The 16065-nt window shown below is 32.4% G+C and overlaps 2 long non-coding RNA genes across 4 annotated transcripts; one reads left to right on the top strand and one right to left on the bottom strand.

The window, feature by feature from the left end:
* Nucleotides 1–3071: 3071 nt before the first annotated feature.
* LOC132300317 (uncharacterized) lies at nt 3072–4758 on the bottom strand. The gene is made up of 2 exons (XR_009480395.1): nt 4263–4758; nt 3072–3457 (listed from the first exon to the last, which is right to left on the bottom strand). It is a non-coding gene; the product is annotated as an uncharacterized LOC132300317 (long non-coding RNA).
* Nucleotides 4759–6260: 1502 nt separating this feature from the next.
* Nucleotides 6261–14945, top strand: LOC132300316 (uncharacterized). 3 transcript variants are annotated; one of them, XR_009480393.1, is made up of 5 exons: nt 6261–6532; nt 7267–7334; nt 9093–9425; nt 14253–14320; nt 14721–14945. It is a non-coding gene; the product is annotated as an uncharacterized LOC132300316 (long non-coding RNA). The 3 variants fall into 3 exon arrangements; XR_009480394.1 differs by lacking the exon at nt 9093–9425 and adding an exon at nt 7733–7816 and having other exon boundaries at nt 6269–6532; XR_009480392.1 differs by lacking the exon at nt 9093–9425 and having other exon boundaries at nt 6294–6532.
* Nucleotides 14946–16065: the final 1120 nt, after the last annotated feature.

Here is a 16065-nt window from a genome sequence, read left to right as displayed (position 1 = left end):
CGTGTTATTTTATTATTATTATTTTTATTTAAATAAGAGGGTTCACGAGGAGATGACACGTGGCGAGGAGATCAAAACAACGACGACACATAGAGGATGTGTATCAGAATTCGTGGACGAGAGGGAGGGTTGCGATACGATCAGTTTGCGCGATCTGATTGGTCCACGTGTTTGTTAGGTTCTAGAATGTTGACGCGTGGAATGGGTCCCCTTTGAGTATTGACGCTTGTAATTGTTTGCTTAAGAACTTTAAACTTGTAATTTTTTATTATTAATCAAAAGATAAGTGAGTGTTGTTAGTTTAATATATCCCTTGCCAGGTTGCCAAACTTTTATTTTTTAATTGCATAATTTGTGTTGGTAAATAATTGGCCGATAAATAAAATAATACCCGTTGATTTGACTTTCTTTTTCAAATTGGAATATTAAGAATAAATGAGCGAGAGTTATTTGTTAATAAAGAAAAAAAATACGAAATATATTTATCATATTAAGAGGCAAAGTGGCGCAATTTTTTAGATAGTTGTTTTTTTAAAAAACAGAAAATAAAAATCTTTTTTCTTTGTTTGTGTAATTAAATCATAAATATATAGAGAAATTTCAAAATTTAAGAGACCTCTGTTATGCATTTATAGATTTCACTAACCTCCCCTATTAATTAAAAAATTGAACATGGGGAGGTCTATAATTTTAAGAAAGCTGAGGTTTTCTAAGTTATCATCACGTTTGGAGTAGCTTTTATTGTCTGTATACACATTTTAAACATTAATTTTGATAGCATAAGCAACTTTTGATATTAACCATTTTTGACCTTTAACAAAAAAAATAAATAAACCATAAACATCAAATGGTAGCAAAATATATATATATATATATATATATATATATATATATATATATGAGACAAGTGCACAAAACACTTCTAAAGTATACTCCGTGTAATACTTTTATTCTTATTTGAAAAAGTATGCAAAAAACACCAATATTCTTTTTACATTGTGCAAAAATACCTCTCAATCAAAAATTTGACATAAATTAATATTGTAATACCCGTTTTGCCCTTTTACTCTTTCGAGTATATATACTACTAATCTCATAGTATAGAGGTATTATGTGCACTTTACCCTTATATATATATATATATATATAATTTTTTTCTCTATATATATCTCTAAAAAAAAAAAAAAAAAAACTTTGAGAATTTGTAGAACAAGAATTTGAATTTTTTGAGATTTCAGTTTACTATTTTTCTACTTTTATTTTTCTTTATTTTAATTTTTTTTCGTACCAACACTGTTAAAAAAAAAAAAAAAAAAAAAAAAAAAAAAAAAAAAAAAAATCCCTATATCAGTTTACATTAGTCTATGTTACATGGACGTATCCGAGAGTGTCGGACACGGATGTGTATCCATGAGTTGGACGTGTCAAATCTTCAAACAGAAGGACACGTATACGGCTAAAAATTCATTTTATTAATTATTTTATTTTATTTTCTAGAGTAAAATAATGTTTTTATCTAATATAATGTTCAATATAGACATATAACTCATTTTAAAGTAATAATATAATGTAATTGAATGATTGACTATATTTTTTAAGTACAAGTCCAACCAAAAATGTCGGACACATATCCCATACCCATATCCGAGGGATATGTATCCGACACGGGTACTTCACTACTTTAGAAGAGTCCATGTAACAGAGGCATTAGTTTTTAGAGTTTGGAGCAGATTTGTTTTCTTTAGTTTACACTTTATTTTCGTTTTTTATTTTCTAATTTTTTCTTTACTTTTCTTTTATACTTTTATTTTTATTTTATATTTTTATCTTTACTTGTCCATTATCGACGTCCTCCAGTAGTGTCATCTTCAGTCATTTTACAAGATTATTTATTTTTATATATTTTATAAAACGGTTCAGTAAGAGTGATTTAGCCAATTTAGGGTTTAAATTTATCAGAGGGATCTTTTTGCACCAAATTAAAACTTTAGGGGTATTTTTTGCACGTGAAAGACGTCCTCCAATAATGTCTTTTTCGGTCATTTTATAAAATTATTTATTTTTATATATTTTATAGGCAAAAGAGTAAAAAACCCCATAAATCAATTGTTGCATAATACCCCCTGAACTATTTTTAGGAGCATGTTTCCCCCCTCAACTATTAAAAGCAAACAAAATGCCCCCTTTAAGGCCATTAAAGACAACTTTCCGTCCGGCAAATTGATACAATTACTAATTTACCCTTAGTTATTAATTTATTATAAAAATATATATAATTCATGAATGTGAAATACCAATAATGCACAGACTTCAGGTAATGCTAGCTGATGACGTAACAGGGAAGGAGTACAAATAGATTAGATCCCATGGAAAACAAAGGTAATTATCCAAGGCTAAGAATGTGAAGGATTGTGGTGATCAAATGGAGTCACAGAATCACACAAGTTCAGAGAGAGGGCTTTCCGGTGCATGTCAACGGAGAGGCTATACCAAAGCATGTTGTTCCTCTATGTAATAAGATTGCCACAGCTGGTTTTGCCCACAACTCTATATTAAGTCACCGCAATAGTATCACGCTCCTATATCAGATATAGTTGATGAGAAAATGAAATAAATCTAAAGGAAAAAAATAACCCTCTGTTTGGTTGCTGAAAAAAATGAAGAATAGGAAACACATTTTCAGAATACAATGGCCTTGCTTGGATTGTATTTTTAAAGATAGTTCTGAAGAACACTTTTTAGAGAATCAGAATAGAAAACAGTTTTCAATTTTTTCACTTTTTCAACCTGCTTGGTTGGGAAAATTACAAAATAGTTTTCGGAAAATAAAAACTCATAAAACTGATTGGTTAAAAATAATTTTATAAAAATAAAGAATATTGCATATCACTCACTTATTTTTTATTTATTTCTTAGATTTATTATAAAAATTAGATGTGAATTACTCTTAAATATTTTCAAATTAACAAAAAATGCACTAAAAATGAAAAAGACTTGTATTATGTGGGCTTCTTTCATTCATAATATTACATAAATTCAATATCTATATACATAAACCATCATCATAGGAATTGTGTAGCAAAAAACTGCTCTTGTATTTTGGGTTTCTTTCATTCATAACATTACATGAATTCAATGTCTACATACATAAACCTTCTCACTTCTCATCCAAACTTAAAAGGCAATTAATAGAACAAGCATATATTCCATGTATGACATGGAAAAAAATGAAATATGTGAAACATCATCTGGATGAAATTTGGATGAACATCACTGGTAAAAGTATGTGATTCTATCCCATGAGACCTTGTTTCATAGAAGTTAACTGCATTCGGTCCTTGAATCGTGCTAGCATTCCCCTTACCAATAACATCATCTTCTTCTTCATACCCAATAAAAAAGCAACCAACTAGTGCATTTTGACGGATAAAATTATGAATACTGCAACAAGCAATACCTACGATTATAAAAATAAATGAATTAGTTGATTTCATTAGACAAAATAAATCAAAGAGGATAACGTATAAAATACTTTCTATACTTTGTATAAGACTTAGAAGAGTTTATGGTTCACATAGGAAAAATAAAGAGAGAGCATCTAGAATTATCTAGGCAAATTAATTTAATTCAAATCCCATTACAATTATTGGTAAGAATGTCAAGAAAAAAAATGCTACAATTATTTATGCCAATAATATTTAAAAAATGAAACTGTACTCAATGGTAGCATCTGATTTTTAGTTTTATTTTCATTTTCCAAATCAAATATTTTTTATCTTAAATAATTTTAAGGAGCAGAAAAGCATGTACACGAATGGATTCCATAAAAAAAGATGCGAAGGGTTTAGAAATGAAAATAGAAAAATCCGTACCCGTCAATCTTAACTACCAGTTCATCAATTTAATACCCTCGATGCTTTTAGAATTTTAAACATTTCTTGTGCAAGACTTGTTAACCAAATTGGAAATTTTAAGAAAATTCCTAGATTTCAATCTGGTGTCAACTAGATTAACCATGGGGAGATGAAAAGATTTGATCCAATTGCGTACCTCCCTTGTAAAAGCAAAATAAATAAATTGGGGGTTTGAAAGAAAACCCAAATCAGACCATAAAATCCATTTCTCCATAACCAAATCCAGCCAACGAAAGCAAATCAATCAAGCCTATTAGACAAACAAATCCACAACCAAATCCACCACAAATCGAATCCATCCAACCAAGAAAACCCACATAATGTTAGAGAGAGAGATCGATGGATTACCTGAAAGAGTGTCTTTAAACCAGTCGATCGTGAGCCTTTTTCCGGTTGATCGCTAGCCCAACACCAGTGAGAAATCCAGAGAAGATGAGATCTAATCGATGAAGAAACCTGGAAAGAAAGCTGAGTTATGTTCTGTTAGAGAGAGGGAGGAATAACCGGGAGAAGCTTCTTGATGAGGTTAGATTACTTCGATGATCCAAACAAAGAGCACTTCTGTGCATAGAAAGAGGAGAAGGAGGAATGGACGACTCAGGTGGAAAAATCGATAAGATTAGGATGATGTTTTAGACGATGCCCTTCAACGTGATTTTTTTAAGTATAAATTGTTCTCCGTGTTTCCTAAAAAGTGAGAATCGCAACTCAAGAATTGTGAGTACACCTTTTTATTGTTCTCTAAAATGTAACTATCGGTTTTTAGTTTTTCAAAAACTGTTTCCACAAAATAATCCAAGCAAAAGTAAAATACAGTTTTCTATTTTTTGTCACTGTGAAAATAGAAAACTGTTTTCTTAGTTCCAATCCAAGCAGGGCCAATGATTTATGCTTTTTTTTTTTTTTTTTTTTTTTTACCTCTTCAAAAGTTCAAGTTACAGCTTACAAGATCAGCTCAACAAGGGAAGGAATTGTATTAGGATGAGCTAAATCAGTGTTTGTTTGTGTAATTTTAGTGTCTCGAATTATGTAAAAAGTACCATTTACTATTTAATTCTTTTCTTTTCCTACATTTTCCTCATCAATCAAAAGGAACATTACAAATAATTTGAAACTTTGCCAGCTAAAAATATCAATAAATGTATATTTTATTAACTATGCAAAACAAAACCCTCATGTTAGAGAGACAAATTCAGGGAAGAATGAAAGAAAAACATAAAGAAAATGAAGCTAGAAGTGATGAAGAGAGAGATAAAAAAATAAACAACAAATCACACAGCTAAGTGTATATTTCTTTTCCTACGTTTTCCTCATCAATCAAAAGGAACATTTCAAATAATTTGAAACTTTGCCAGCTAAAAATATCAATAAATGTATATTTTATTAACTACGCAAAACAAAACCCTCATGTTAGAGAGACAAATTCAGGGAAGAATGAAAGAAAAACATAAAGAAAATGAAGCTAGAAGTGATGAACAGAGAGATCAAAAAATAAACAACAAATCACACAGATAAGCATAAACAAGCCAAAGCACATGCTAGGCATATGGGCTTAAAAATAAACATATCAATCCAACATTGAAGTTAGAAATAAACCATCAATGAACAACCAACTTACAGTGAATGCAAATCCTAAGGAAGAAGAAAAACAAATCCCAAATCGCTTAAACTCCAAAACCCAAAAATTAGAGACTCGGATCGAAAGCAAAAGAAAACCATGGGATCTAATATGAGGGTATTATTGGTATTCCATGGGATCGAATATGAGGGCATTATTGATATTTCACATTCATGAAATTATATATTTTTTATAATATATTAATAACTAAGGGTAAATTAATAATTGTATCACTTTGCCGATCGAAAAGTTGTCTCCAATGGCCTTAAAAGGGGGATTTTGCTTGCTTTTAATAGTTGAGGGAGCAACTTTGTCATATCTCAAATTCTTATTTAGTTTTTTAGTTTTTTTTTATTATTCTTTTATTAAGTGAATTAAGATTTTAAAATGTCTATTAGTTTAGTTGATTAAGTAAATAAATAAATAAATGAAAGTTGGCACGTATGCGTGGGTGTGAATTCATGAGATGGGTATGTAAAGAAGGTTTGAATGGTGAGTTTGTTACCATGAAGTGTGTGTATGGGTAATAGTGACTAAAGTTTACAAATTAGTAGTGCTAGAAATTTCCAAAAGATTTATTTCCATGTTATATTTATATATTCAAGTTTTTTTTTTGGAAGCTACTATGAATTGATTTACTAGACAAATGTCAAGCACTAAGATTTCATAGCATTGTCCTAATACAACTAATGTGTGGTCTAGTATCTCAACAAAGCACTTAGATAAGCAAGTGTATATTAGCATACAGTATGTGAATAAAGCTTCCTTTGGAAGCTGTTACCAACTGGCACACATGCACGAAGAAGAGAAAACCAAATTTAGCATTTAAGTGACACGTTGCCTATTAGATATACATGGACAAGAAAAAAAGAAAAAAAAAAGAAAAAAGAAAAGAAAAGAGGAAACGACGAGTTTAGGAAGGGCAGAGGAATAGAGAAAACTGAAAAGAGAAAGAAGAAAAGAAAAGGAAAGGGTTGCTGGAAAAAAACTCAGTAGGCAGGTATATATAAATATTTATTTGTTTAAATTTTTTTAATATAGATTTATTATTGGAAGCTCCTGTAGTTGAAGTGATACACTATTCTTAGAAGAAATTCTATTTAGTTTAATTTTCTTCCTTCAATTGGGTTGTAAACTTCTTGCTGGGTATGTGTAAATATATTGGATTTGTATCTTGATATCTTTCTTAGAAATTCATTTATGGTAAATGATGAGATTGAGAAGTTGGTCTTGGAAACTTTGTATGAAAAGATTTAGAGCAAGAGAAAACAAAATTTTAGTATTTTGTGGCTACTATTTTGAACCCACAAAAATTAATTAAAAGATGAAATTCACGGGAAGTAGTGGCTGGGGCAAAGGTGAAAAGGAAAGAGATTGAAAAGAGAGAAGGAAGTAACCAAAAATTCTCTCTCTGAAATTTCCGGTAGCTAGTACTAAAAGTAAAGAATATTTTTGTTTATGTTGAAAGTTTATAGTCCTGTGGTCCAATGAGCAATTGGGTTAAATAAATTTTACATAAATTATATCTATACTATTTATTTATTTTACTTGATTCAAGTATTATGAGTTTAAAATAATGGGTAATTGATGAAATTGTTCAACTAAAGTTACTATAATTATTCTTGTTAGAATTTCCACTACAATTGTGTATGGAATTGAGATTTGTTATGAAGTTGATAATTTCTGTTCAACTTTCTTTAGAAATGAATATGACATGGTTATAATATTGTTCAGGCAATGAGAATGAACTGATCACTTCGGCAATATCAAAGGATAAGTAGATAATTTGAGAAGTAGTCAAGGTAAGTGTACTCACTGGAAGTTTATACCTGGATATGTTTAATTGAAGTATTGAAGCTGTTTATGTGAATTGAAGATAAATATATATATTACTTGATTATATTATATAAGGTCCATACTTTGGCCTGGAAGGAGGGTAATATATTATATAAGGTTCATACTCTGGTCTGGAAGGAGAGTACTACATTAAATAAGGTCCATACTCTGGCCTAGAAGGTGAGTACTATATTAAATAAGGTCCATATTCTGGCTTAGAATGAGAGTACTATATTTTAATGCCTGTAATATGTTAATGAAGTTTAATTGAAGTTATCAGATAATATTTGTTTATATTACTCTGATGCGATAGTGTTGTATTCACTTGGCTTTAAACTCATTACTTCCATATCTATATTTTCAGGTATAACGTTGGGTTGCTACATCTAGGTCTAGAATCTTGAGTGGGAATGGGGAAAGGAACAATAGAACGTCTTTTGTTTAAGATGTAAATATTGTAATAGAACTTGTCATTAACGATTTAGTTTGTTAAAATTTGCATAACAGGCCTATAATTTGCTTTTAGATTGTTAATTGTTAAGCAGGTAGTCTGATATATGATGATGTCATATTGAATGTAGTCAATGCAGATGGTTAGATATATTCTAATTTGTTCAATTTATTAACTAGAGTAAATTGGGTTGGGTTATGTCAACTTTTGGTATCAGAGCCTAGGTTTTCTAGGTTCTGGAGGTAGTAAGAGTCTAGACTAGCAGTGGTAGTAGGAAGTGTATAGTAAAGTCATTTCTTTGACTTGATTTTATACTAACAAATATATGTGGTGATTATGTATTATATATATATGTTGTTATATTTGAGTTTCATTGTAGATAAAAAGTAATGGAAGGAGGAAGTGGTTATCATAGAATCGCGGAAGAAGCCTCTTATGTTCCTGTTGAGGCTGAAGTGGAACAACCTATTCAGGGTGGTATGAGAAGAGAACATGAGTACTTAACTGGTCTGCAGAAAATGGAGAAGGCTAGTACAGATTGTTGTTCGGAAAACCCTTGACCTCTTCTAATACCTGACGTCTGCCCTTGAGATTTACTACCCCTTCCCTTTCCATATCGCGACCTTTGACTTTTCTAACTTGAAATTCCTTCTCCTCCTCTTGATTGTGATGGCTTAGATCTATTTCTTTTGTATTGTTCCCTTCTTTCTTGCAATTCTTTCACATCCCTTTCGGCAACCATGGCTTTATTCACAAGTCTGTTGTAATCTGTTTCCTCAAACACTGAAACTCTGGACTTAATAGCCGCCTCTAAACCATCCTGGAATTTTGTACATTTATCTTCTTCATTCTGTACAAACTTGGGTGCAAACCTCGATAAAGCTGTAAACTTAACTTCATAATCAACTACAGACATTCTATTTTGTTTTAGGAGAATAAACTCCCGTTCCTTCTCTTTTCTATAAATTGGAGGAAAATATTTCTCATAAAAAGCTTTAACAAATGGATTCCATAATATCACATCTTTCTCTCCTGGAATGAGTAATAAATGTTTTGTTGTGTCCCACTAATAACTAGCTTCATTTTTTAACATAAATGTAGCTAAGTTTATCTTCTGGTCTGCTGCTGCACCCATCACTGCAAAAATCGATTCCATTCTTCTTACCCACCCCTCTGCTTCTTCTGGTTTGGTAGTACTTAAAAATTCTGGGGGTGTTAACTTGATAAACCTCTCATAATTTGAGCCTTTCTTTCCTTTCTATTGTCTTTTCAGCCTTTCTTGTATCATCATTTGACTTGCCATAAATTGTTTGGAAGACGTGGTACTGGCAGGGGGTGTTTTCAGTGCGGAAGGGAAGGCCACCAGAAGAAGGATTGTCTTGTGTTAAAAGCAGAAGAGTGCTATCATTGCCACCAGTCGGGTCATCGGAAAAGAGATTGTCCTATGTTAACAGGAGTGACTTCAGTGGGTAGTGTTGTCAGTTCTGGTTTGCACAGGGGAGCTCGTCAAGAGGAGGTAGGGGTGCTACAAGTGGTTCGCAAGCCCAGGGAAGAGTGTTTGCTATGACACTTCAGGATGCTCAAGCAACACCAGAAGTGGTGACAGGTACACTTTCTATTTTGGATAGAAATGTTACGGTGCTTATTGATCCTGGCTCAACTCATTCATTTGTTGCATCATCTATTGCTATGCATTTGGGTAAACCACTTTCATCATTAGATAGTAAAATATTTATTTCTATACCAATGGGGGAAGTGGTAGTGGTTGCAAATGAATATCGGGATTGTGTATTGCAAATGGGAGATAGACAGTTAAAAGTGAATTTGATACCGTTGGGTATACCAGACTTTGAAATCATTTTGGGTATGAATTGGCTATGTGCGTATCATACTTCAATAGATTGTTTTCGGAAAGCAGTTGTATTTCAGATACCAGGGAAGCCAGAATTCAGATTTACCGGAGAAAGAAATGTTATTCCAAACTGTCTCATCTCAGTTATACAAACCAGAAAGATGTTGAAGAAAGGGTGTTAGGGTTACTTGGCTTATGTGATTGATACTGAAAATAAAGAGGTGACACTTGAACATGTACCAGTGGCACAGGAATTCACAGATGTGTTTCCAGAAGAATTACCTGGGTTGCCAGTGGACAGAGAGGTAGATTTTACCATCGAGTTGGTATCGGGAATAGCTCCAATTTCTATCGCTCCATATTGAATGGCACCGACAGAATTGAAAGAGTTGAAGATACAGTTGCAGGATTTACTGGATAAGGGCTTCATTCGACCTAGCATTTGACCGTGGGGTGCACCGGTGTTATTTGTTAAGAGGAAGGAAGGTACTATGCGGTTGTGTATTGACTATAGACAGTTAAATAAAGTAACCATCAGAAACAAGTATCCATTGCCACGAATTGATGATCTGTTTGATCAGTTGCAAGGGGCAAAGGTGTTCTCTAAGATTGACTTGAGGTCAGGATATCACCAGTTGAAGGTAAATGATAGTGACATTTCTAAAACTGCTTTTCGAACTCGATATGGCCATTATGAGTTTTTGGTAATGCCTTTTGGGTTAACCAATGCTCTAGCGGTGTTTATGGATTTAATGAATCTTGTATTTCATCCGTATGTTGACTCTTTTGTTATTGTCTTCATCGATGATATTTTGATATATTCTCAGAGTGTGGATGAACATGAAAAGCATTTAAGAATTGTGTTACACATTTTACGGGAAAAATAACTTTTTGCTAAGTTCAACAAATGTGAGTTTTGGCTTGATAAAGTTATATTTTTGGGGCATGTAGTATCTGGGGATGGTATTTATGTTGACCTATCAAAAGTGAAAGCAGTGGTGAAATGGGAAATGCCTACTAATGTGACAAAAGTTAGAAGTTTTCTGGGATTAGCAGGTTATTACCGGAGGTTCATCCAAGGGTTTTCTAGTATCGCATTGCCATTAACAAAGTTGACCCGGAAGGAAGTAAAGTTTATGTGGAGTGAGGAATGCCAAAGAAGTTTTGAAGAATTGAAGAAAAAGTGAACATCAACCCCAGTGTTAACTATTCCGTGTGGTGGTGAAGGTTTTGTGATTTATACTGATGCCTCACATCAGGGTCTGGGATGTGTTTTGATGCAGAATGGCAAGGTAATTGCATATGCTTCTAGACAATTAAAGAATCATGAATTGAATTATCCTACACATGATTTGGAATTAGCTGCTATTGTTTTGTGCTTTGAAATTGTGGAGGCATTATCTGTATGGTGAAATTTGTGAAATATTCACTGATCATTAGAGTTTGAAGTATTTGTTTATACAGAAGGACTTAAATTTGAGACAGAGGCGTTGGATGGAGTTAAGCAAAGATTATGATTGTAATATTCACCATCATCCTGGAAAAGCCAACGTAATAGCAGATGCATTGAGTAGGAAGTCTTCAGGGAGACTATCTTGTATACAGTGTGCACGGGTGGCAAATATTATGGAATTGAGACTGATGGGAGTTAAATTGACAGTTACTAACAAAGGAGCATTGGTTACACATGTTACGGTGAGACCTTTGTTACTGGATAAAATTAAAGAGTTGCAAGTTCATGATATATTTCTGGATAAGAAAAGAAGAAAAGCTCAAGAAGGTATGCAAACTGAATTTACAGTTAGGGATGATGGGATTTTGTATTTTAAAAGTCGAATTTGTATTCCAAATGATGTTTCCTTGAAGAAAGATATTTTAGATGAAGCCCATAGTTCTATATATGCTATGCATCCGGGGAGTACTAAAATGTACATGGATTTGAAGGAATACTATTGGTGGAACAATTTGAAGTGTGAAATTGCAGAATTTGTAGCAAAGTGTTTGATATGTCAACGGGTAAAAGCTGAACATCAGAAACCAGCGGGGTTGTTACAGCCATTACCAGTTCCATAGTGGAAATGGGAGCATGTAACCATGGATTTTGTGACGGGACTTCCAAGATCAAAACAGGGACATGACTCAATTTGGGTGATAGTTGATAGATTGACTAAATCAGCTCATTTTCTGGCAGTGAAAACTACTTATTCTATAAAGGAATATGCTCGTTTGTATGTTGATGTGATCATATGTTTGCATGGGGCTCCAGTTTTTATTGTTTGTGACAGGGATCTGAAGTTCACTTCGAGATTTTGGTGTAATTTACATGAAGCCATGAAAACTTCTTTGAAGTTCAATACAACTTTTCACCCACAGACGGATGGGCAGTTAGAGTGAACTATTCAGATTTTGGAAGATATGTTGAGAGCTTGTGTGCTGGATTTCAAAGGTAGTTGGGATGACTATTTACCATTGATTGAATTTGCTTATAACAATAGTTATCAGTCTACTATTGGGATGGCACCGTATGAAGCTTTGTATGGGAGAAAATGTAGAACTCCATTATGTTGGGGTGAAGTGGGTGAAAGAAAGTTATTGGGTCCAGAATTGATTGAACTTACAACAGAAAAAGTGAAGGTAATTCAGCAGCGTATGAAAGTAGCATAGGATAGACAAAAAAGTTATGTGGATGTGCGAAAAAGAAGAGATTTGGAATTTGAAGTTGGTGATTTTGTTTTTCTTCGTATTTCTCCTTGGAAGGAAGGGTAAATTAAGTCCTAGGTACATTGGACCGTACAAAATTCTGGAACGGATAGGAGTAGTAGCGTATCAGTTGGAATTACCAGAAGAATTATCAAGATTACATGATGTTTTCCACGTGTCTATGCTTCGAAAGTATATATCAGATCCATCTCATGTTTTAGTTGCGGAACCGATAGAATTGAAGGAAGATTTGACTTATGTAGGGGAACTGGTACATATTTTGAATCACCGGGAACAAGTGCTACGGAATAAAACTATATCACTGTTAAAGTTTTGTGGTGGAGTCATACAGTGGAAGAAAAAATGTGGGAGAATGAGAGGAATATGAGAACGCAATATCCTCACTTGTTCGGTATGTTTTATGCATTTTAATTTCGAGGACGAAATTTATTTTAAGAGGGGTAGATTGTCATATCCCGAATTCTTATTTAGTTTTATAATTTTTTTATTATTCTTTTATTAAGGTGAATTAAGTTTTTAAAATGTTTATTTAGTTTAGTTAATTAAGTAAATAAATAAATAAATGAAAGTTGGCACGTATGTGTGGGTGTGAATTCATGAGATAGGTATGTAAAGAAGATTTGAATGATGAGTTTGTTACCATGAAGTGTGTGTATGGGTAATAGTGACTAAAGTTTACAAAGTAGTAGTGCTAGAAATTTCCAAAAGATTTATTTCCATGTTATATTTATATATTCAAGTTTTTTTTTTGGAAGCTATTATGAATTGATTTACTGGACAAATATCAAGCACTAAGATTTCATAGCATTATCCTAATACAACTAATGTGTGGTCCAGTATCTCATCAAAGCACTTGGATAAGCAAGTGTATATAAGCATACAGTATGTGAATAAAGCTTCCTTTGGAAGCTGTTACCAACTGGTACACATGCACGAAGAAGAGAAAACCAAATTTAGCATTTAAGTGACACGTTGCCTATTAGATATACATGGACAAGAAAAAAAAAAAAAGAAAAAAAGAAAAGAAAAGTGGAAACGACGAGTTTAGGAAGGGCGGAGGAATAGAGAAAACTGAAAAGAGAAAGAATAAAAGAAAAGGAAAGGGTTGCCCGAAAAAACTCAGTAGGCAGGTATATATAAATATTTATTTGTTTAAATTTTCTTAATATAAATTTATTATTGGAAGTTCCTGTAGTTGAAGTGATAAACTATTCTTGGAAGAAATTCTATTTAGTTTAATTTTCTTCCTTCAATTGGGTTGTAAACTTCTTGCTGGGTATGTGTAAATATATTGGATTTGTATCTTGATATCTTTCTTAGAAATTCATTTATGGTAAATGATGAGATTGAGATGTTGGTCTTGGAAACTTTGAAAAGATTTATAGCAAGAGAAAACAAAATTTTGGTATTATGTGGCTACTATTTTAAACCCACAAAAATTAATTAAAAGATGAAATTCATGGGAAGTAGTGGCTGGGGCGAAGGTGAAAAGGAAAGAGATTGAAAGGAGAGAAAGAAGTAACCAAAAATTCTCTCTCTGAAATTTCCGGTAGCTAGTACTAAAAGTAAAGAATATTTTTGTTTATGTTGAAAGTTTATAGTCTTGTGGTCCAATGAACAATTGGGTTAAATAAATTTTACATAAATTATATCTATACTATTTATTTATTTTACTTGATTCAAGTATTATGAGTTTAAAATAATGGGTAATTGATGAAATTATTCAACTAAAGTTACTATAATTATTCTTGTTAGAATTTCCATTGCAATTGTGTACGGAATTGAGATTTGTTATGAAGTTGATAATTTCTGTTCAACTTTCTTTAGAAATGAATATGACATGGTTATAATATTGTTCAGGCAATGAGAGGGAACCGATCACTTCGGCAATATCAAAGGATAAGTAGACAATTTGAGAAGTAGTCAAGGTGAGTGTACTCACTGGAAGTTTATACCTGAATATGTTTAATTGAATTATAGAAGCTGTTTATGTAAATTGAAGATAAATATATATATATAACTTGATTATATTATATAAGGTCTATTCTCTGGCCGGGAAGGAGAGTAATATATTATATAAGGTTCATACTCTGGTTTGGAAGGAGAGTACTACATTAAATAAGGTCCATACTCTGGCCTAGAAGGAGAGTATTATATTAAATAAGGTCCATACTCTGGCCTAGAAGGAGAGTACAATATTTTAATGCCTGTAATATGTTAATGAAGTTTAATTGAAGTTATTAGATAATATTTATTTATATTACTCTGATGTGATAGTGTTGCATTCACTGGGCTTTAAGCTCATTACTTCCATATCTATATTTTCAGGTACAAGGTTAGGTTGCTACTGCCAAGTCTAGAATCTTGAGTGGGAATGGGGAAAGGAATAATGGAACGTCTTTTGTTTAAGATGTAAATATTGTAATAGAACTTGTCATTAACGATTTAGTTTGTCAGAATTTGCATAACAGGTCTATAATTTGCTTTTAGATTGTAAATTGTTAAGCAAGTACTCTGATATATGATGATGTCATGTTGAATGTGGTTAATGCAGATGGTTAGATACATTCCAATTTGTTCAATTTATTAACTAGAGTAAATTGGGTTGGGGTGTGTCAAACTTGCTCCTAAAAATAGTTCAGGGGGGTATTACGCAACAATTGCATAGTTCAGGGAGATTTTTTTTCTATTTTGCGTATTTTATAAAATGATTCAGTAAGGGTAATTTAGTCAACTTTGGGTTTAAATTTGTTAGATGGACATATTTGCACTAAATTGAAACTTTAGGGGTGTTTTTTCCACGTGAATGGTGTGATATGCACTGTAAACTTACTTTAGGGTGTTTTCTGCACTTGACCTATATATATACACAATTTTGCTTATCTCGATGTGGTGTCAAGTGTAATTTATTCTTTTTTACTTTTATTTTTTCAGACTTGCATCATATTTTCCTTGTCATGCAAAGTTATTAAACTACCTGAAATCCTTTCTCTTTCTAAACTCCTGCTCTACATATCAGAAATTAGACACATTAATTGATCAAAATTTAATCTAAATCTAATACATTAACTCGTGCATTGATTGAACAATTTAATCGAATAATTGGGTGAATCCGAGAATTCAGTAATTGAACAAATTAATATCTGAATTATGATTGATGGATAATAATTTGATCCCACATAATCTAAGTATGTATCATATTATAAAATAAACTATTAAATTCTGAAATATATATTGTTTATATATTATCAAAATATTCAAGTTTGGGAGGATAAGTGGATTCCAGATAAAATGAATTCCAGTTTAAGGACTCCAACCCCATCTCATTATCGCATATACAGAGTGGTTGATTTGATTGATCAAAACTCGAGAGGATGGAATGAGTGATAAACGTCGAATATTACATATTCAAACGCCCTTACTTGCATTAGTTAAGCCCATTAATGGAGTATAATGTACAGTTTAACTTCATTTGTGTATTTCTGTCTTGTTTCAGGTCGGTTTCCCCAAATATGATTAAAGAAGTAGTTTTGAAAAATCTCTTGTTGAAATAGATACACTGTTGCCGGGGAGCCATCTTCTGGACCGAACCTCTTGAGTCGTCGTATGTGTGGAGTTCGTGGCATAATGCTCATAATGGTAATCGTGTCGACGGACCAACTCGGAGTGGCAC

The sequence above is a fragment of the Cornus florida genome, unplaced genomic scaffold, assembly GCF_030987335.1.
Source record: "Cornus florida cultivar Cherokee Brave unplaced genomic scaffold, ASM3098733v1 CherokeeBrave_3.0.0_Hap2_Chr03, whole genome shotgun sequence".
Taxonomy (NCBI): Eukaryota; Viridiplantae; Streptophyta; class Magnoliopsida; order Cornales; family Cornaceae; genus Cornus; species Cornus florida.
The sequence above is the reverse complement of the archived record's forward strand: the minus strand, read 5'-3'. Positions and strand labels throughout refer to the sequence as shown.